This window comes from Cervus elaphus, chromosome 14 (assembly GCF_910594005.1).
Source record: "Cervus elaphus chromosome 14, mCerEla1.1, whole genome shotgun sequence".
Classification (NCBI taxonomy): Eukaryota; Metazoa; Chordata; class Mammalia; order Artiodactyla; family Cervidae; genus Cervus; species Cervus elaphus.
Window position 1 is genome coordinate 70,747,225 of NC_057828.1, and position 20,120 is coordinate 70,767,344.

A 20,120-nucleotide genomic window follows, 5' to 3' on the forward strand; every position below is an offset into this window, starting at 1 on the left:
ACATACAGGCCAGGCTTCTGGCAACCTCTCTAGCCAGAACTTCGGCGCTCTCCCGGGTCTCAGGCCGCCCTGGATCAAGGCGTGAGGCCCAAGCTCTCTATCTCGGGCTACTCGCGGTTTGTTTTCTGATAGGCGAGAAGCGATCAGTCAGCCCGGAGACGAGAAGTCGCCTAGATACAGGCTCCATCTCTGAAACCATCGGGCAAGTTTAGGGTCAGTCCCTGTCTCCGCCCTACTGCCAACACAACCCCAGTAACTTAAAAGTTAACACAAGTTCTGACTGGTCTTCCAACAAACCTCATCCATGCAGTCTACATTTACTTATTTATCAGAAGGGTGATCTGTGCGTTCTTAGTCAAACTCTTTCACTTATCACTTATGCCTCTGGTTCTGGGTTAAACACACTTCTCCTTGATATTTCTTCGGTGTATTTTACCCCTCCGGTTCTTTCTTAAAGCCAGTAGATGGGGGTAGGAGAGAAGAGTGCATATCAGTAATTTTAAAACCTTACAAACAATCGTTAGCAGATCCTAAACAAACCAATTCTGGGAATTTCAACCAGATCCAGCTGAGAGACAAACATGGATGTTTATTTCAGGAGAAGGATGCTGAAGATCCAGCCTGGATATACACCTAACACCACCCACCACCTACTACTGCCACCACCCTGAAGAGAGGAAGAAAAAGAAATAAAAACCAACTCTAGGGTATAGGCCGGCCTGCTCCAGGCTGTCTAGAGGCGGACTGCCTGCTTGCCATATTCCTGCTCTTTCTCTCAATCCCTGTGCCCAGTGTGAGGCCAAGATCAACGTGGATTTGTTCTGAATGGGGGGAAAAGTGAAATGCCAGGAGATCAGTAGCAAGTAGCAGCTGCAAGGTTTCTCTCCTGGGAACCCCACTGCTTAGAAGCCTCCAGAGTGATGTTTGTTTAACCAACAGCTTTCAAAGTAAATAGAAGCGATTCACTCCAAAGAAGTTGAAATATAACTCTTACAAGAATTTGGGGTTGGGGTGCTGGCAGAAAAAGTAATTAAAAAAAATAAAGCCCCCACCCCCAAATCAGGGTCCAATACAAAGCTTCAAGGAGCCTAGAATTGTCATAAACAAATCCATGGAAAGGATTCCTTACAAGAGTGACCTCGAAGAAAATCACTCTTCCCCCAAAAACACACACTGGCGCTGGGGAGGGGGGCTTGGTTGTCAGTGATCTAAGGGGCACACTACTACTTGATTTTATGGAAGCGGGCGAAACAATCAAAGGGAGGTACGATCCCAGCCTTAGAGTAGAAAGGAGTAGGCTGGGAGCTCTGCGTCGCCAACCCTGGCTTTGCCTCAGGCACCGAACTTTCCAATATCAAGATATTAACAGATGGTGGTGAGCACATGGAGGGCTGTTACTTACATAATCCAGCCACTCCGCCCGGGCGCGCTGAGCCCAAAGAGGCGCCCGCCAGGCCGCACGCGCGTGTCTTCGGAGGGGTGCTGTTGCCCCACCCCCGACCTCCCTCCGGAATAACTTGCTTTTTTTCAACCCCACCGGGCTCTTTGAGGGTTAGGATTTGGAGAGGTTGTGATTTTAGGGGGGGGTGGGGAACCATACATCGATCCTCTTGGGCTTTATCGTCTTCAGCCCACGGTAGAGAAGACGCCAAGGGCAGAGAGAAGTGAAGGGGACGCTTTCGGAGAGAACTGGGCGGTCTCCCTCCGAATCTGGGGGTGCTGGGGAGTGGGATTCACGCCATTTACACCCCTCCCTCTTTGGCGCGGATTAGCATCTCTTCCCGAGTCCCTGAAATATTAGAGCAGGCTCGGGCCACAGCCAGGGGGAGTAGGGTGGGGTGAGGGTGTGTGTGTGTGTGTGCGCGCGCGCGTGTGTGTGTGTACGCCTCTGCACGCGGGGGCGCAGTGGGCAAAGTTACGCAGAGCCTCTGGGCACCACCGTACTTCCGAGCTTTGGCAGGATTTTAAGCACTGGGTCTCGCACGTGGGGAACCCCTTTCGGGCGGTAGCGCCAGCTTGCCTGCACGCCCACAGCACCTCCCCGGAGGCCCGGTCGTCCCCCGACCCCCCACGCCCCGTGTGTCTGAGTACCTCCGCGTGCGTGCCCGGGGACAGATTTGTTTGACGAGCCTCCTTCCCGATGGCGACTCGGGGCCGCCCAAACCCGCGAGGAACACGCCTGCATGTGTCGGAAAAGTTTCGGGTCGGGTGGGAAGGCTGGGAGTCTCCTCTGCAGCCCCGAGGCGGGAGCGGGGCCTCCGAGTCCGTGTCTTCCTCCGGGTCTCCTCCTCCCTCCCGGCCCTTCCTTCCTCGCCCCGGCCCCGCGCTAGGTGTCGCGGCCTCTCCGGCCCGGAGACGACGCGCGCGAGTAGCGGCGGCCGTGGCGCCGCGCAGCGGGCGGAGGGCGCGCCCCCTCCCGCCCGCTGGCCCCGTGGGGGTGCGGGTCGCCCCGCCCGGAGCCCGCGGCCCTGCCCTTCCCCGGGGGCCGCCGCCCGGCTCCGTGGGCCAGAGCTTGGGCGCCCGGCGGGCGCGGAGGGCAGCCACCTGCTCCCCGCGCGCGGCGCGGAGCCGGGAACGTCCGACGCTGCTCGGCCCGCGCTGCCCCGCGATCTCCCCCACCGCCCTCCTGTTGCTGCGGGGTCTAGGCTCGTTCCCGCCGCCGGTGGGATAGCTCAACCTGGAAGGTGGGGGCCACCGCTGGGGACCCAGATAAGGGCGGGGACGCTTGGAGGGCTGGAGACCTCCCCTTCTGCCCACCCCCTTTATTTTCTCATTTGGCCTTTCTTAGGACAGTTTTCAGTCAAGGGTGTGAATTTCGGAGAAGGTGCTCTTTTCAAGGGGCTTTGATGCTAGGACTTAAGTCATCCCTACTGCCCATTTTAGGAGGCTTTTAATCTGGACGCCAGCGAGTTAGAAATAAATAGGTGTAGGCCAGGCGCGCAGAGGGAAAAAGAGAAGGAAGCTCCCAGTTTGGATTTATTTGGGAGGGGGGGGGGGGGTTGGTAGTGAGTGACTCTGGAAAGTTGCATTTTGTTTAAATTAGAGCAAGACAAAGTTGAAAGCCAGATTTCTATAATTTTTCTGGTAATATTTCTTTTATGAAGTATCTAAGTGTCTGTTTGTCATCATTTTGAGATCAAAAGGAAAATCCATATGCTGCATAGTTTTTCAAAATTGCTATTTAAATATGTTTTAAATGTTTTATCCGACGTGGAGAAGGCTGCTCAGAGGCAAGGCTGGTGACAGGGAGAGTGGGGTGGTTTGATGTGGAGCAGCGGTTCCCAAGACAGGGCTAGTCATCAAGAATCACCAAGGGAGCTTTTCAAAAATAAAGATTTCTGGGGCCACCCCAGCTAGGAAGTCAGCAGGAGGATGTGGGAATCCATGGGTCATACTGTGCTTCCAGTAACTGCTTAGCAAGTTGCTGACTCTGTGACCGTGGGTATGTCACTCCATCTGAGTCTCAGTTCTTTTTATCTGTTAAGTGGGGATATTATCCAACTCCTAATTGTAGAGAGCTTTGCATGAGTAATGTTGCTCAATAAAAACAGAAACTGTTCAGTCTATAGACGTGTGTTCATCACACTTGCACTGGCCTGTACTCCTCCCGTCATAGACACCTCTGCTCCCCACCCCCAATATTTTGATGAAGCTAACAGGACTGTCATTTGATGTATCCATATTTTAGCTCATGCATAGTTGCTACTTTGGACGCTTCATATGCTCACCTTTCATTTCTTAGGCCATGAAAACTAGAATTGGTGCATGTTTGAAAGCAGAAGCTAGGCCCTGTGTTTTTGGAGTTAGAATTGTCCATCAGGCCCACGGGCACCCATTTACCAATCTGAAATCCTTGCTTGCTTTCTTTCTCCTTTACATCCTTTCTTCTCTCTTTTATAAATGACAAACCTTTCCTACAGAAGCTGCCTACTCCCAACAAAACCACAGGACAAATAGTTCTATTCAAGTAGGGAAAAGCAAGAAGGCAAAAAAAAGTTTTAGGTAAAACCGAATCAAATGGACATCATCTATTTACCTGTGTGAAGGAACAGCTCCCCCGAATCTACGTCATGTACGATACAACCCTTCATAAAGTTAGGTTTGGCCCAATGAATAGGAGCACACCCCAAAGTAATTAAGGGAGAGCTCAGCCAGAGGCAGCTGTGAGAAGGGAAAGTAAGGTAGGTGGGAAGGGGCCATGACTGGCTGGGACTCTACACAGATGAGAGGGGAAGAAAGTCAAAGGAATGGAACCAGCAGAGAAGGGATCAAGAAGTCTGATGATTTGAGATGTGGACATGGCCGTGAGTGGCTACTTAATGTCCCAAGGAGGGTGCTTTGCTGTATCCTCAGAAGGCTTGAGATTAGTAATCCCTGTGTATCCCTGGAGAGGGGTTACCGAAGAGATTTTTCCAGTTTAGGGAACGCATGGGCCCAGCCCTTAGTGAATGAGCCCAGGGGCTGAGAGTGGGCCCCCTTTGCTCTCTGAATGAGGGAAATCGAAAGCATGACCCCTAGATGCTTGTCCTCCCAGGGTCAGTGGATCTTTGGGCCAGTGTGGAAGATTCCTGCTGTCTGGCTTCTGGGGGTGAGAAGGATATGTCTGTGACTCTAGGGGACAAAACAAAGGCCCTCAACAGGTACAGAGAAACGCACTCCTGGAGCCAGGCTGTAGGGAGACAGGTATCTTTGAGTTTCTTACTCCTGAGCGCACTCCTGTTGGCAGTCCTGGGGGGAGGAGTACTTCTGCCTGTACTTGTGGTGGGGGGGAGGCGGGGCAGGGACAGCAGTGGTGATAAGACGATCTGGAGACGGAGGCCTGTGTCAGGGGGTGGGAAAATGAGGTCAGGGAGGGAGTATGAGTAGGTGCTGGGTAGAGGTGAGGGGCGATCAGGGTGAGGTGGCTGAGTGGGGCGAAGTAGGTGTCCTGCAGAAGGTACCTGGGGGGTGGGGGGGAATAGCTTGTGGGGCTAGGGGCTAGGGAGTGGAGTTCAGGGGAGGAGGGAGGAGGAGATGGGTGTGGACTAGAGCAGGTAACTGGGGAGCACGGGGGTGCAGGAGGTTGGGGGCAGTCAACAAGGAGGCTCCCGTGGGGCATAAGGGATATGAAGTGTGGTTTGAGGGATGGGAGGGGGAGATGGGAGGGAAGGCGAGGCTGGAGGATAAATTCGACCCTGTTCCAGGCTAAGGGGGGATGGGTAATAGGGGTGCACCTCTTTGCCAGCCTGGCCAGGCTCTGGGACGTTCTGGGATACCCTCTGATGTCTGTTGGCAGGAAGACCTCAGAGCCCCCCTGTTGGCCACGGCTTGACAGGGTCAGGCAGCCCGGCTCCCCAGTGGTGGGCTGTGTCCAGTTGGGAGGGGTCTCACCATGCCTCCCCCCACCCAGGGCTCCCTCAGCCCTGCTCAGACTGCAGGGTCCCTACAGCACCCTGCCCCAGGCAGCGGCTTCCTCCTTCCTCCCAGCTTCATCTCCCTCCATCCCCATCCTAGGCCCAGGGTGGCTCCCTCACACCCCCAGGTCCCTGAGGAGGAGGCCGCATCCTTTCTCCTCTTGGAGTTGGTGAGTTCACCCCTTTGTCTTAGTGCCAATCTTCTGGGGTGGTACCTGGGGGGAACCAGGCCGGAGGGGCTGCAGAACCCAAAGTAGCTCAAAGAAGATGGAATCATTCGACAGATAATTACTGTTTGCAAGACACGGCTGAGCGTGGCAGTTGGTGACCCTGTTGAGAGAGCGAGTGGACAGGAGGATTTTTGGTTCTTATCCAACACGGATGGACAGTGATGATGTGTTGGATCCAGTCAGGTTTCTGAAAACTCAATTAAGAGCAGGAGTCTAAAGGAAGCTGTATGAGGGGCAAAAGTGTCAACACCTCCCTCTCTCCATATTCCAAAGTGGTCTTTCTATGAGAATATGAGAGGGAGGGGCGTAGGCATAGTGATGAGCAGTGATAGAAAATTCTAGCATCTGCTGAGCACTTCCGGCATCAGAACTGTGCCAGATGCTTTATGCCCAGCACTTCCATTTTCTTCTTTCTGAAATGCCATAGACTATAAGACACACCATCCATTTAAAGATGCCCTTTGGGAGAAAAGGAAAACATAATGACCTTAAATGCACAATCGATTGTAAGACATATTGATTGCAGGAACATAATAACATATGAGAAAAAGTGAATCATAGTAGTGAAGAAATAAATACATTAGGTGTAGTACTCCCCACAGCCCTGATAAGAATTATCCCCATTGTATGGTATGGATGAGTAAAGAGAGACACAGAGGCGGGGAGGGTTTCACCACCTGTTCAAGGCCACAAAGCCAACAAATAGCCATCAGAATCAGAACCCATGTTTGCCTGCCTTCAGGGCACACAACCTCGGCAAGAGTGGGGCTTGGGCAGCTGTTTTTCATAGCCCAGGTCTGTCTTCACCCTTTTATCATCAACACCCCTCCTTCACCCTCCAAGCTCTGGAGATGTCTAGGAGGGGAAAGTAATTCATTGGGGGTAGGGGGAGGGAGTCCAAAATAGTCAAATTACATTTTTCAGATTCAGATAAAGTCTTTAGAGGGTAAAACCCATGCATACCGGGTTTTGCTGTGCACCGCAGGAAATCGAATTCAAGGATCCCTGTATTGCTGAAAATAGAATTGTAAAAAATAAAAGGAGTGGGGGGAGAAAGTGAACGAAACTAATCCTATTAAACGTGGTAGCATGTTTTTGTGGCACGCAGGGAGAGATTAAGCACAGGAAAGGGGATAAGTACTGCTTCAGTTTCACTAAACTAATGTGACAACTTGTCATTGGAAATCTTTGCAGCTTGTTAGTAGATGACTAGCTGATTCAGAAGTGTTTTCTATCATTCCCTTTGTGTCTCCCATGAGTTTTGTTTCTTTTTTCAATTTTCTTTCTTTTCCTGTTTCTTTCTTATCCACGCTGCTCTATTTTGCTTTTTAATCCTTCATGTCTCCTTCAAGTCAAAACATTTAGCTGGCTCTAATCAACGTTTGGTTCTGAGGATGCCCCTTGACCTTGTCTTGCCCAGAGAAGCCCCCAAAGGGAACTCGCAGCCCTCCATCCTCAACCCGCTGTCTGTCCTGGTTCTTGAGAAATGGCGCTCCTGGGGGAAACATCTCATTTCAAATTTCATTTGTCTGTAGTCTTTCTTCTTTCTCCTTTTCTTTCTTCTTTTTTTGCTTTGTGCTTTTCCTCTCTTCTTTTTGCCTTTCATATCCACACCTCTTCCCCCCTCACTTACCCCTTCTCTGTTTTCCTGTCTCATTTCCTTCTTCTCTTGCTTTCCTCCCATCTTGTTCCTGGAATTTCTTTTACCCCTTTAGTACACACCAGTAGCTCTCATATTCTTTCTCTCCTTCAGATAAGACAGTTAAATTGGTAGAAGGAAGCTAGGAATTCCTCCTGGTGGTTTCCATGTTGAATCAAAGGTGGCAACGTTGTGGACAGGGGGCATCAGGGCCAATCACAGACATGCAGGGAACAAAAGCTGATCCAAATCAAGAGGAAGCAAGAAGTTTAGGCTTGGTCACTGTCTTTCCAAAACAGGTGTCCAGCTTGTTTGGAAGCGTGGCTCCCAGTCCTGCTCTCCTCTGCCTTTGGCCTCGCTCTCTCCCGTTCTCCTCCTCCCTCCCCCGCTCCAACTTTCCCTGCTGGCTTACTACCAGAGGCGAGATGTTGAGTCAATGGAAAAACAACATTCGCCAACATTAAAGGGAGACTGTTTAGAAAAGGAAGGCCCTGGTGAGGTGCAGAGGAAGCCTGTACATTAACACGGGCCACCTCTTATCTGGGGCAGCTGGGCCTGCGTTGCCTGTGCCGATTCCCGGCTTTGCCAAGAGGCCTTCAGCAGAGAGGCCGCCCGCCTTTTGGGGGGGCGGGGGGCCCGATAATTACCCACAGGCATCACCAGCATTTTTTAGAGATACAAAGTCATTGATTTTTTTTTTTTTTTCTCCTCCTGGGGACTTAATGGGAAAACCCGGGCCAATAAGCAAAGCTTTGCAAAAGGCAGCATCAGCTCTAGGCCTCTGTCTCTGGACACGCCTCACCAGGAACCTGGCCCCTCTCCCCTGCAATCCTTTTGAGGACTCCCAAACCCAGGACGGACTGGCCATTCTGACCCAAATGTGAATTAAGGGAAAGGACAACTAAATGACCCAAGGAAGAAGAAGAAAAAGGCACGTGGATAGGTCCACCCGGGCTCTAGAGTGCTCACTGTTAAGTCTTGAGCCAGCTTCTGATGGAAAGATAAGGTAAATCCCTAATCAGTCAATAATTAACTGAAGCTCCGTTAACGGTCCAACCAAATGCTGCTGACACCTTCAGAACCCTGTTGGAGTGGGAGGGTTAGGTGGGACCTTTTGATAGGAAGGTCTGTTTAGCCCACTGTCCAGTCCACTCACAGGTCACCACAGAATGGGGTAAAGTTCCTATTCCTGTATCTGCCAGTGAAGTCTTTTCTTAGGTTAATGCCTTTGGGTCACTTTTCAAAATTTCGCTTTTTAAAATGTCAGTATGTGTGTTTATGTGTGTGTTGTGTACTGAAGAGCTTGGGGATCCACTCAGTTCCAGGTCAGTTTGAATCAAACCCCAAATGTGTTCTGATGGTTACTACATTATTCTCCCTAGAGGACCGTAATGTGTCTCCCCAGTCTTGCTCACCTTAGCCTGCGGTTTATTCTCAGTATCTATAGATATTTCTGTTCCTTGTTTCTCAGTGTTAGCTCCTCCTCAATGTATGATCGAAGCGTACTTGTGTTGTAAGCAGTAAGCAGCCACACAGCCCTACCAAAGCATGCAGATAATTCTTGAATCTTAAAGCAGTAGGACTTTAAAGGACTTAAAAAGATTCGATCTTGGTACTTCTGGTGGATCAAGGTCTTTTTTCTTTCTACAGAAGCACATTTTTAGAAAAGATGGGTTTAAGTCTCGCATTTTATTTTAATCGAATTTTTTTTTGTTTTGCTTTACTTTGCTGTTCTTCTGTACAGTATTTAATGTGTCACCATATGGTTGTAGTTAAGCTATTAGATGAGAAAAATGAGTGTGCTAAGTGTAGTCTGAGTTTTTCCTAAAGTCAAGTTGTAAGTCATGATTGTGCATCAATCAATGAACTTGACTCCAAATTTAATCTGCTCAAGCCACTTGAACAATATGTTCTTTTAGCATGAGAGAAATAAGGTAGGAGAGTGTGGCTTAGTATGAATCCGTCTCCATCACAGGAGAAAAACAACAAAAATGACATGCTTGTCTACTAGGGTGTCAGTGGTTATTCCTGCATATAGTTCATCTAGCTACGCTTCTGTTGCTTCCACAGCTCAGCCTCTGTAATCGTCAACACAATTATTCTCCTCTTCTCATAGAACTCAGTAGTCTGGGCACTCAATTAATCTTTGGCTGCTTGGGGGAGTTGCCAATGGGTAGAAATTCCGCCAATGATCTGTGACACCCTTTTCCACAAGTATTAATTGAGTGGCATTTCTTTTTTCCCCAAATCATCCATCTGTCTTTTCTTATGCAACCTTTGAGTTTCAAAAGGGTAGAAGGCAAGCTTTCTTTCCATCACATATTTAGCCTCTGAAGACAATCTATGAATTAGACAATAGAACCTACTATAGCCTTGTAAAGAAGTCTGAAAGATTCACCAGCCTGAAGCAACATGTTAAATATAAAACTAATTATATTCAGCCCTCTTTACCCTTTGACCATTAAAACTTCTTCTTTTTTTTTATTGAAGGTAGTCGATAAATGGCTAGATCCAATGTTGTTATAATTTTGGGGGGGATTGCTAGTGGAAAACATAAAAGAGGGACAATGAGAAGTTTTTTTCTAAAGTAGCCATTATTTAATTAGTAGTAAACAAACCTAGGATCCTATACTTTTAGTTTTTGTGCTAGTTTTTTTTATTGTTTTAAAAGATCAAAATCATCTCACCAATAAGAGTACTGTTAAGTAACGCAGAAGACGTACATCAAATTATCTGCATGGTGGTCCCGTTGCTTGGATATTAAAATGAGATTTTAAAAAAACAGAGCCAGCATCTATTTTTCAAGAAGTCAAAAGGCATTCATAATTACACTAATCATTTTTGAGCATCATGTTAATGATGACAGGAAATTGTAGATCTTGACAGTGGTATGTTTAGTTACATTCGCTATGAAAAAAGAAATGTTGTTTACCCCTTGAGAATTTTTTTTTTTTTGAGAATTTCTTAAGAAGAAGAAAAATCCATCTCCGTCAATGAGCAATATTTTTCTCCCCAAGGGATATTGATTTGAACATTGACTTCACAATGGGTGAGTTATTTCCCGCAGACCCCCTGTTATGAATTGTTAGGTGTCATGTCTCTTAGGAGACAAGAAACATGTTGTTTCTGGGTATAGTAATCTCATCAGGGAGATCTCAGTTCTGAATTGTGGTTGGTTTGGAATATTTCAGCTTTTTTAGGTCTGGGTTAAATATTTCCATGGGCTATATACCAAGTTTAAAAGGTGTTCTCACTCATCGTTCTGTCCTTTTAAATGAGGTATAGCTTTTTCGATGTGCGAAAGGGAGAGTCAAATGACAGAGAATCCTCAGCGGGACCTCCTCTCAGCTTGTGTGTGGACCCAGGACTCATATGTGGTCATGCATGTGTCTTCATGATTCCCTTTTCTCCTTTTCTGTAACAGAACAATGTCTCTAATTTGAAAATGAACCAGATTTTCAAGAAACCAATATGTAAAGGAGCATAGTGGTAGATGGGGAGGGGGGAAAATAGGAACTATAGAATTCTTGTTAACGTGATAATCATTCCTCAATTTATCTGTTAGAATTTGTGTATGTTTTCTTAACAAACTTTTTTTTTAAAGATTTATATTTTAAAAAATATTTATTTATTTGGCTGTGCCAGTCTTAGTTGTGGCATATGGGATCTAGTTCCCTGACCAAGGAAGAAACCTGAGCTTTTTGCACTGGGAGCAAGAAGTTTTAGCCACTAGACCACCAGGGAAGTCCCTTAATGAGTTTCTTGCAAGGGCTTATTTATCCATCCATTTATTCTTCAACAAATATTCATTTACACTCATGTGTCAGACATGGTACTCAACACTGGTTGAGCACAAGATAAAGAAGACCCATCAAAGTCATTCATAATGGTTGGGAAGATATTAGGTAAGCTAGTTATGAAAACACTCATAGAGCTCAGACGCTTTTCTTCATGGCGGTTTGGAGTATCAAGGAAGCCTTCCGGGAGGAGGTGAACATAAGCAAGCAATGAATCAGACCAGGGCCTTAGGAGAGGAGGGGAAGTGAGTCTGTGTCCCTGGTACCTGGTTAGAGAAATCTTAAGCAAGTTACTGCCATAGTTTCCTTGTCAGCAAATTGGGAAGAATAACAATGCCCGCCTTTTGAGATTGTTGTGAAGATTAAACGAGAATGCGTGGAAGGGCCCCAACACCGTGGCTGGTGCAGAGCAAACCTGCAGTAAGTGTGTGCTTGACAGGTGTGGAAAAGGGACGGATTTCAGCACTCTCTCTAACACTGACCTGACGTAGCCCTTGGGTACCTACCACGTCGCCTCAGTGCTGGGTCCTGGGCAGGAACCGAGTCGTTTGTCAGGAGGCCCCTGAGGGTGCTCTGAGGGGTCCAGTGACGGGTGACTTGGGCCAGGCATGGAGGAGACACATCGCCTCCGTGCCTGGCAGACCGGGAGGGGCCGCAAGGGGCAGCCATGGCCTCAAAGCTGGAAGGAGACGGCACACACGATCCTTTGGGGTTCCTCAGCTCCCTCGGCGTTTTCCACGAGCACTCGCTGCCTCTCAGGGACCAAGGCGCCCGTCTCTGTGCGGTTCCCACTCTCCCCCTGCTGCCTGTTGAAAGCTGGAGCCTCTGCCACGTCCGCAGTAAATATGGCCAACCCCTCACACGGCCCTCTTCTCCGCCTGCTGAAATGGTCCCGCCTTTCTTATGCCCAGGTGACTGCAGAAGGCTCAGGCTAAAATGCTCGCTCTGGTGCTTATTCGAGAGATTCCTGAATTGGGACTTGTGATCCTGTCACTACCTAAAACTTTCCGTATTGCTCAGTAAAGTCCGAAAGCCTGAATGTGTCCTATAAAACTTGGCATCATCTCATTCCTATCCCCCAGAGTCCCGCCTCACCTCTTGAAACTCCCCATGGCTCCACGTCACTGGCTGTTTTTCCCCCGTTGTTTCAACACCATGAGCACCTTTATACATGTTGCTGCCTCTGTTTGAAAGGCTCTCCCCAACCCCTTCTCCAGACAAACTCCTCTCTTTACTTTATTTATTTAATTTATTACAAGTCCTCTGCTCATGAAAGGTCTCCCTCATTCCCTAATTATACGTACTCACAACGCCTATAGTTTTCCTTTATCCTTCCTGCTTATCATAATTGAAATGAAGACGTTATTTGAACACAAGCCTTATTTATCTGACATATATTCTTGGAACCCATAATGTAGGTGTTGATAACAACGTGCAGTAAGGCAGTCAAAGGGCCTGCCCGTGGTGCTTGTATTTTAATAAGTGAGGCAATGCATAAGAAACCAAAGTAGATATGTACTCTGGCGAAAAATGAAGATGGGTAAGGAGACAGAGAGAACTGAAGATAAACTGGGGATGGGCTTAAGAAGGAAGGGCTTTTAGGTTGCTTCCATGTCCTGGCTATTATAAATAGTGCTGCAATGAACACGGGTGCATGTGCCTTTTTGAAAGGAATGGATAAAGAAGATGTGGTGCATATACACAACAGAACATTACTCAGCCATGAAAAAGGACAAAATAATGCCACTTGCAGCAACAAGGAAGGACCTAGACATTGTCATACTGGGTAAAATGTCAGACAGAAAAAGACAAATATCATTTGATATTACTTATATGTGAAATCTTTAAAAAAGGTACAAGTGAATTTATATACAAAACAGAAATAGAGCTACAGATGTAGAAAGCAAACTTATGGTTACCAGGGGGAAAGGAGTGGGAGGGATAAATGGAGAGACTGGAATTGACATATATACACTGCTATGTATAGAATAGACAACCAATAAGGACTTATATAGCACAGGGAAATCTATTCAATACTCTGTAATGGCCTATATGGGAAAAAAATCTAAAAAAAACGTATTGTGTCCTACGCTTTGTGACCCCCTGGACTGTAGCCCGCCAGGCTCCTCTGTCCACGGAATTCTCCAGGCAAGAATATTGAAGTGGGTTGCCATTCCCTTCTCCAGAGGATCTTTCTGACTCAGGGATCAAACCCTGGTCTCTGGCATTGCAGGTGAATTCTTTACCATCTGAGCCACCAAAGAAACCCATTATTTAGCACAGGGAAATCTATTCAATACTCTGTAATGGCCTGTATGGGAAAAGAATCTAAAAAAGTGGACATGTGTGTCCACTTTGCTATACACCTGAAACTGACACAACTTTGTAAATCAACTATACTTCAATATCTTTTTTCTTTTTTAAGCAGGAAGGGCTTATGAGTGTCCTACGCTAGAATTCCCAATACCCAACACAGTGCCTGGCATCTAGAGAGTACCTGATAAATGTTTGCTGAATGCGAATCGCATTGACCTAAGTAGACCCAAGGGGTGAAGGATACCGAAGAGGGCTAACTGGGTTGTATTGTCATGCTTGTTTCTCTCCAACGTCCCCGACTAAGGACTGGGACAATTCGGTCTATGCATTCACCCCATATCCAGTGTGAATCCACGTCAAACCTAATTCCCTATTCAAGTTGACTATAGTCACACCTTTTGTGAGGTCGCTTTGCATACTTTCTTCTTAATTGCCCTGGGCAAAATTGCAACTGGTTGGTGAATGAAATATTTATGCTTTGAAGAGTTGGTGTTCTAATCAGTTTCTATTTATACTGATGATCAGCTCTTTCTCCGTGAGGAGGAGGAGAATTTTTTCTGTGATCTATGTGCTTCTAAATGACTAATGAAGTCAATCTGGGCCTGGCAGATTTTCGCCACGACTTGGACAGACATAGCGCTCATGATGCTGTGTTACTTCTCAGCTCCCTGGTTCCCTGGTTCCCACTGCAATGATCTCATCATTGGCATTTCATTTTCATAGTGTCAGATCATCCCTGCTTTGCATTATGCCTCTGTGTGTCTCGGACTTGGGGCACTGTCTGTCACTTTTCTCTCAACCAAGATGGACTTCTTAAGGAAGAGGCCAAAGAGTAAACGTCTTCAATTAACTTTGTTTTGTTTTCATTTTGGTGGGATGGGGAGAGAGGAAAATTCATGCCCTCATAATTTTCTTCAGTTTGAATGAAAGTACTTTTGCAGATCAGTGTGGATTGTGATCCAAACAAATTGGGTCCATTCCTTGGACTTGGTTTAAAAAATCAAACAGCATAAAGGAAATGAGCCCCAGGAATGGCTCCTTTCCTTGTCTCTGGACCCTTGTCTCTGGACCTTTTCTTTCGTGCTTCACCTGGCTCCACTCCTCTCTGCCCCAGAGGCCTTTTCTGGTTCTGCACTTCTATGGGAGTTCCTTGATTTGTTTCTACCACTCTTTGGACAAGAAATGCCAACAAAAATCCATACATTAGGGGAATTTCCTGGTGGTCCCGTGGTTAGGACTCTGTACTTGCACTGAAGTTGGCCATGGGTTCAATCCCTAGTCAGGGAACTAAGATCCCACATTCTGCACAGGAAAAATAAATAGATAAGTAAAGTCTTTAAAAATCCATATTCATACTCCAAGTTCATTTTGGCTTTAATCCATGCTATTTTGACTGTCCCACCCCCTTCTCTCTGCGTATCACTGTCCCCTGTGACAAATTCCCAGCTCCCCAACAGAAAAATCCCACATTTTCTATCTAGCATTAACCAGTGTCCCCAGCCACCCCAGGCCCTAATAATGAGGCCTTCAAATAGTTGCTGCTCATGGAATTGGTTAAGAAAAAGACTGAAGAGCATTAGAATGTGTTTCCATTTTCACCCTGTTTCCTTCGATCTTATCAATTTGTAATTGTATATTTATTTATCTTTTCACTTATTGACTGTCCCCCTTCCCATAAACGTTGAGAAACGTGTCTGCCTTGCTGGCCAAGGTATGCCCGATGCTGGCCGGAGTAAACATGTTTAGTGAATCTCTGTGGAAGGGAAGAAGCTTATTCAGGGTGGATTTTCACTCACCCTAAAGAAGGGAAATGAAAGCAAACTTTGGTGGTTTTGTTTTACTGTGGGCAAATTCGTATGGACTGAGAAATTCAATTAACTGTATTCATCAATTTTTGTCTCTGGGGTAGAGTCGTGAGACTAAGACCCAGAATTCTTGGTCCCACCCCTTTTGTGGCATTAAAAAAAAAAAGAAAAAGAAAAGAAAACTTGGCCTATTACACTAACCAGATTTTTTTTTCTTTGTCTCAGAAGGCTCAGCTGAACGCTAGATTCCTCACCCAGTGCAACAATCAAAAACTCAGAAAACCTCAGCTGCCTCAGATGATGTCACAAAACCCTTAAGAATGCTCACTGCTGAGTTGGGCACAGGTCCAGCAAACACAATTCTTTCTGCCAGTTATTCAGGGTCTTTGACAGATTAGGTGGTCTTTTTTATTCCTCTTCTTTTTTTTTTTTTCCATCCTCTTAAAAGGCAGTTCAGTTTACCTCTAAGCAAGACATTAGCTCTGGCTGCCCCAAATAACATTTTAATTGAAGTCTCAGTCCAAACAAATGCCTGGTCTCTTTATTAACCCCAACAGTGTAATTTTTCAACCTAAGACTGATTCAGGGGGAAACCGTCTCACTTAAACTGCCATGCAACGGAACATGGCAGTTTTCCTCAATCAGTCTCTTTTCTGACCTTAATTTGAACCTTAATCTCTTTTAACCATGTTCTCTTTATTAGCTGCTCATAGCCGTGGCACAATACTAATTTTCCTGTTTTTAGACTATCAGTTTTCAGAGGTAGTTCACTCCCCCGTCTGTCTCCAAATGTATCCAAGATTTCATGGACCTTTTTGGGAAAAGGAAGGTAATACTTAACCTTTTTTTTTAGGTTTAGTAATTTAAATAGCTGCTTTGAGAAACGCTCTATAGAATTTTAGACTGGGTATTTTTTGAGGTACATTAAAGTTTAGGTACAAAAAAATTAGATACTTAATTGTCAGAAAAACCTAAAAAACCTTTTAAATAGTTACAAAAGATTTTTCATCCATAGACAGGTCCACACTCATAACGTGGAAACTAAGGCTATTATCTTAATAATTCAGGCAAAAACGGTATATTTTTATTAAAAACCTCTAATCTTTTGGGGGAGACCTGATTTATCCAGATAATTGTTTCCATTCCTTCCTTTTTTAATGCTTAGATATAATCAATGAGTAAGGATAGAGACAATCATTTTTTTCTTAATTATACCTTCCCATTTTTTGACATTGGTAAAATGATCCAAATTAAAAAGAAAAAAATCCACCCTTTTCAATAACAATGAAAAAAAAAAGTGTTTCTCTATTTGGAGTCTACCTTAATATAGCAGAACTATGTAGGTAGAAAAACAGTGCTTATGATCATGTGCTCAATTAGATTTATTATAGGTTTTTGTACTTTTTGGCATTAGCATGAAAGCATATTGGTTATTATTCTTTCTAACTTAATTGAAGGCTTTGTATCTAGTTACCCCTCTGTTCTTTCCTTCATACAATAGTTTGTTGATTGCAAAAAATTACATTTCTGTGACTTTAAAGTCCTAGAACGAGGACTGTCATTGAAAGTTGGAGATTCAGCCTGGCGTTTGGAGGGCAGGGACCATGTGCCCTCTGGGTGTGAGGAGGTGGGCAGCTGGGAACAATGGTCTGTCCCCTGCGGAGTTCTGTGGCAGTAGCAGCATGTTGGCACGATAAACTTCGCCTTCATTTCACTGGCTCAAACAATTAGTGGGATTGAATCAGAGTTCTCCTGGATCATGGTTTATTATATGTTATTAAATTCCATTATTCGAGAAGTTGCTGCTACGATTCTAAAACTTCCCAACGTCTCACACAAAGCCCCCATCTCCATTCTCTGTGTATTTTCTTTTGCGTTTATCTTCTGCTTCTCTGATAGTCAAGGTTTCCTTTTTCTTTCCCCTTGGTACTTATTTAAAGAGCTAAGAGCTAATTTGAAAATACATCTTTGAAAGGGCAACAAAAATGAGATGTGAAAAAAAAATGGATGAAGATTCTTAATTAGTCCATTATTTGACACGCACGATTTAACATGGTATGCTTAGCATTGTGCATTCCCCAAAAGAACAAGGCTCTTTTTTTTTTATCCCAAACTTTAACTCCCTCTCATTCATTATATCCCTTCTTGTCACTTTCCATTAGCTGATCATGACATCCTTTGCTGGAAGGGCGAGCAAGCAGATTACTTCCAAACTGGTGTAAGTGACACTCAAAAGACTGGCCTAAAGGGGGTTCTGTGATAGCAACAAGCTCCTCAGCCCCTGGAGTTGGAGAATGTCATTTCAATAATATATCGGAGTTCATTGTCACATCATTTCTGAAGCAACTTGGCAACTTCCCAGAAGTGGCAGGAATGGGTCTTCTGCTGGAATTTGTGTGTAGATACCATCTAATGTTTTTGCAGTTGCTAATTATTATCATATAATAGTAATTATTATTGTTTATTGTGCCAATGCAAACCTTCTATCTAGCATAGCATCCTGCATTTTATAGATGAGGCAACTGAGGACCAAAGAGATGAAATAAATTTTCTGTGGCTGATGAGTGGCAGAGCTAGGACTTTTAATTGAGGTCTGATTATGTCTCTTACCATTAGAACAGGCTACATACACCACATCAACGGCTAGGAAACTCCAGCATGTCTCCGTAAATCTAAAGGATAAAGAAATGATCAAAAGTATATTCATTTTAATGCAACTGAAAAATATCCTGTCCCCAGGTACTTCTAAATGGGGGCAGGGGGTGACTGAATGAGTCAGGGATTAAACAAACAGAGAGAGATTGTGCGATGAAAAGAAGTGGAGAATCTGATGCTCTGATCAGAGAGCCCTGAACATGTGAACAGTTCCCCAGCCTAGCATCCCTCCCATACTCCCAAAGGTCCCACCTTGGGAATCTGCCTTGGAATGGGGTGGACCTGGGGAGAGCAGAATGGTTACAGGTTGAAGGTGTATCTCAGTCAGTCACAGAGAGCCATGAGCTCTGGCATGAACAGTGCCAGGACTGAGGCTGGCCACCACGCGGAGCCTCACTCCAGCTTCTTAACTCCCGTGGTCTCCTGTTCCCAGGAAAACCAAGTTCAGTTCGTTCATCAAGTTTCAGCTTCTTCCTTTCCTTAAACAAGTTTTAGCCTCTTTCCCCAGTAACCCTTCAAACATTTTGATTATAAAATAGAGAGTTTGGAAATACAAAGAAACATTATATAAAAGTCTCCTATTCTTCTTCCATTGAAGTGAAAGTCACTCAGTCATGTCCAACTCTTTATGACCCCATGGACTATACAGTCCATGGAATTCTCCAGGCCAGAATACTGGAATGGGTAGCCTTTCCCTTCTCCAGGGGGCTGTCTTCCCAACTCAGGGATCGAACCCAGGTCTCCCGCATTGCAGGCAGATTCTTTACCAACTGAGCCACAAGGGAAGCCCCATCAGATATTCTCACAGTGTACATATTTCTGGGGTTTCTCAGGTGGCTCAGCGGTAAAGAATCTGCCTATCAAGGGGTTTGATCCATGGGAAGATCCCCTGGAGAAGGAAATGGCAACTCCAATGTTGTTGCCTGGGAAATTCCCTCAGGCAGAGGAGCCTGGCACGCTATACAGTCCACGGGGTCGCAAAGAGTCAGACAAGACTGAGCGAGCAAACAGCAGCACAGCATGGAACTTTCTAGCACAGGCTATCCAGGTACACGCTAGGTGGTAACACAAGTAGTTACAGGGATCGACTCTGAAACCAGACCACCATCTTTAAGTCTGGACACGGCCATCAGCAGCGTCACCCCCCCCCCCGGCCCCCGGTTTTCTCACATGTAAAGTCCCCCCGCCCCATAGAGCTGTGACAGGAGCTATTGCATGTGAAGCTGCTGGCCCATGGGCAGCACTACTGCTTTTCAGCTACGGCTGTGTATATGTTGTTCCCATGTTCTTGTTTTACTTGCTTTTTCTGGCCGTGCTCAAGCCTTCTCGATTCCAAGCCCATAGATAACTTCATCGTCAACTGAGTTTCTGTCTCTTTTCAGTCCATTTGGTTTGACTGGTCTCCCCCTCACACCGCATCAGTGATTTTTTTCCAGGTCTCAATTCCTGTTCATTTACCCATAACTCTTAAACAAGCATGGCCAGCATCTTATTTCCACTCCAGTCTGATGGACACATTTCTGCTTGGCTACCCTGCTTACCCAGCCTGGCACCACGGCAGAGCCTGAGCAGACTTCCTTGCTCTTTTCTGTCTTGAGTTCCTTGAAGTGAGTGCAATTGGAGGCAATACCAGGAGCTCGTGATCACAAAGACAGCTCCAGCATCCACCCACGGTTTGGGAGCCTCAGGAAGGTCAGTGGGAAACTAGGTGCCAAATATAGATAGGCAACACAGGGGCAAGTTTATTTGCTTAAAACAATTTTAGATGCAAGAAGGATTTTTACAAAAACATCATATACTTTTTAAAAACTGTCTTTATCAAATCCATCTTCTCAGAGATTTTTGCACCACTGAGGGGAAAAATATAAATAAAAATTTTATTTTTAGATAGCACATTTAAATACGTGTATTTTATATATTACATATATATGTATTTTTAAACTTGGAAGTGTGTGTGATAGGAGTGTGGATGGCCAGTCACAGGAATGGGAGAAGAGGGAATTACATTTAATTTAGCTGGGACCTTTCACATAGACCTTTCAGACTTAAAAAAAATTGTTGATTTTACATGCCAAAGTCTTGAAAGGGCCTTGACGGCTCACGGCTTTGGTGTATTTTTCCAGATGGCAGATGCCATTTTGTGTTTTGCATAAACTGACTAAATTTGCTTGCTCTTTGTACTTATTTCAGAGGCAACCATTCTTTGCTTTCAATAGGACAGAAGAGCTCCTTGGCACTGGAATCCTCCTGGTCTGGGGAGGGAGGGATGGTTAAGGGACTGTTCT

The 20,120-nt window shown here is 45.7% G+C and overlaps 1 protein-coding gene and 1 long non-coding RNA gene across 2 annotated transcripts in view; one reads left to right on the plus strand and one right to left on the minus strand.

Annotated features, from left to right (window-relative positions):
• PROX1 (prospero homeobox 1) overlaps positions 1-2,305 on the minus strand; it is a 60,046-nt gene extending 57,741 nt beyond the window's left edge. Inside the window, exon 1 of the mRNA XM_043923877.1 lies at positions 2,092-2,305. The gene's annotated coding sequence lies outside the window, so the exon portion shown is untranslated. The remainder of the gene's footprint in view (positions 1-2,091) is intronic.
• LOC122707897 overlaps positions 1-20,120 on the plus strand; it is a 91,820-nt gene that overhangs the window by 3,125 nt on the left and 68,575 nt on the right. The gene's annotated exons all lie outside the window — the stretch shown is intronic.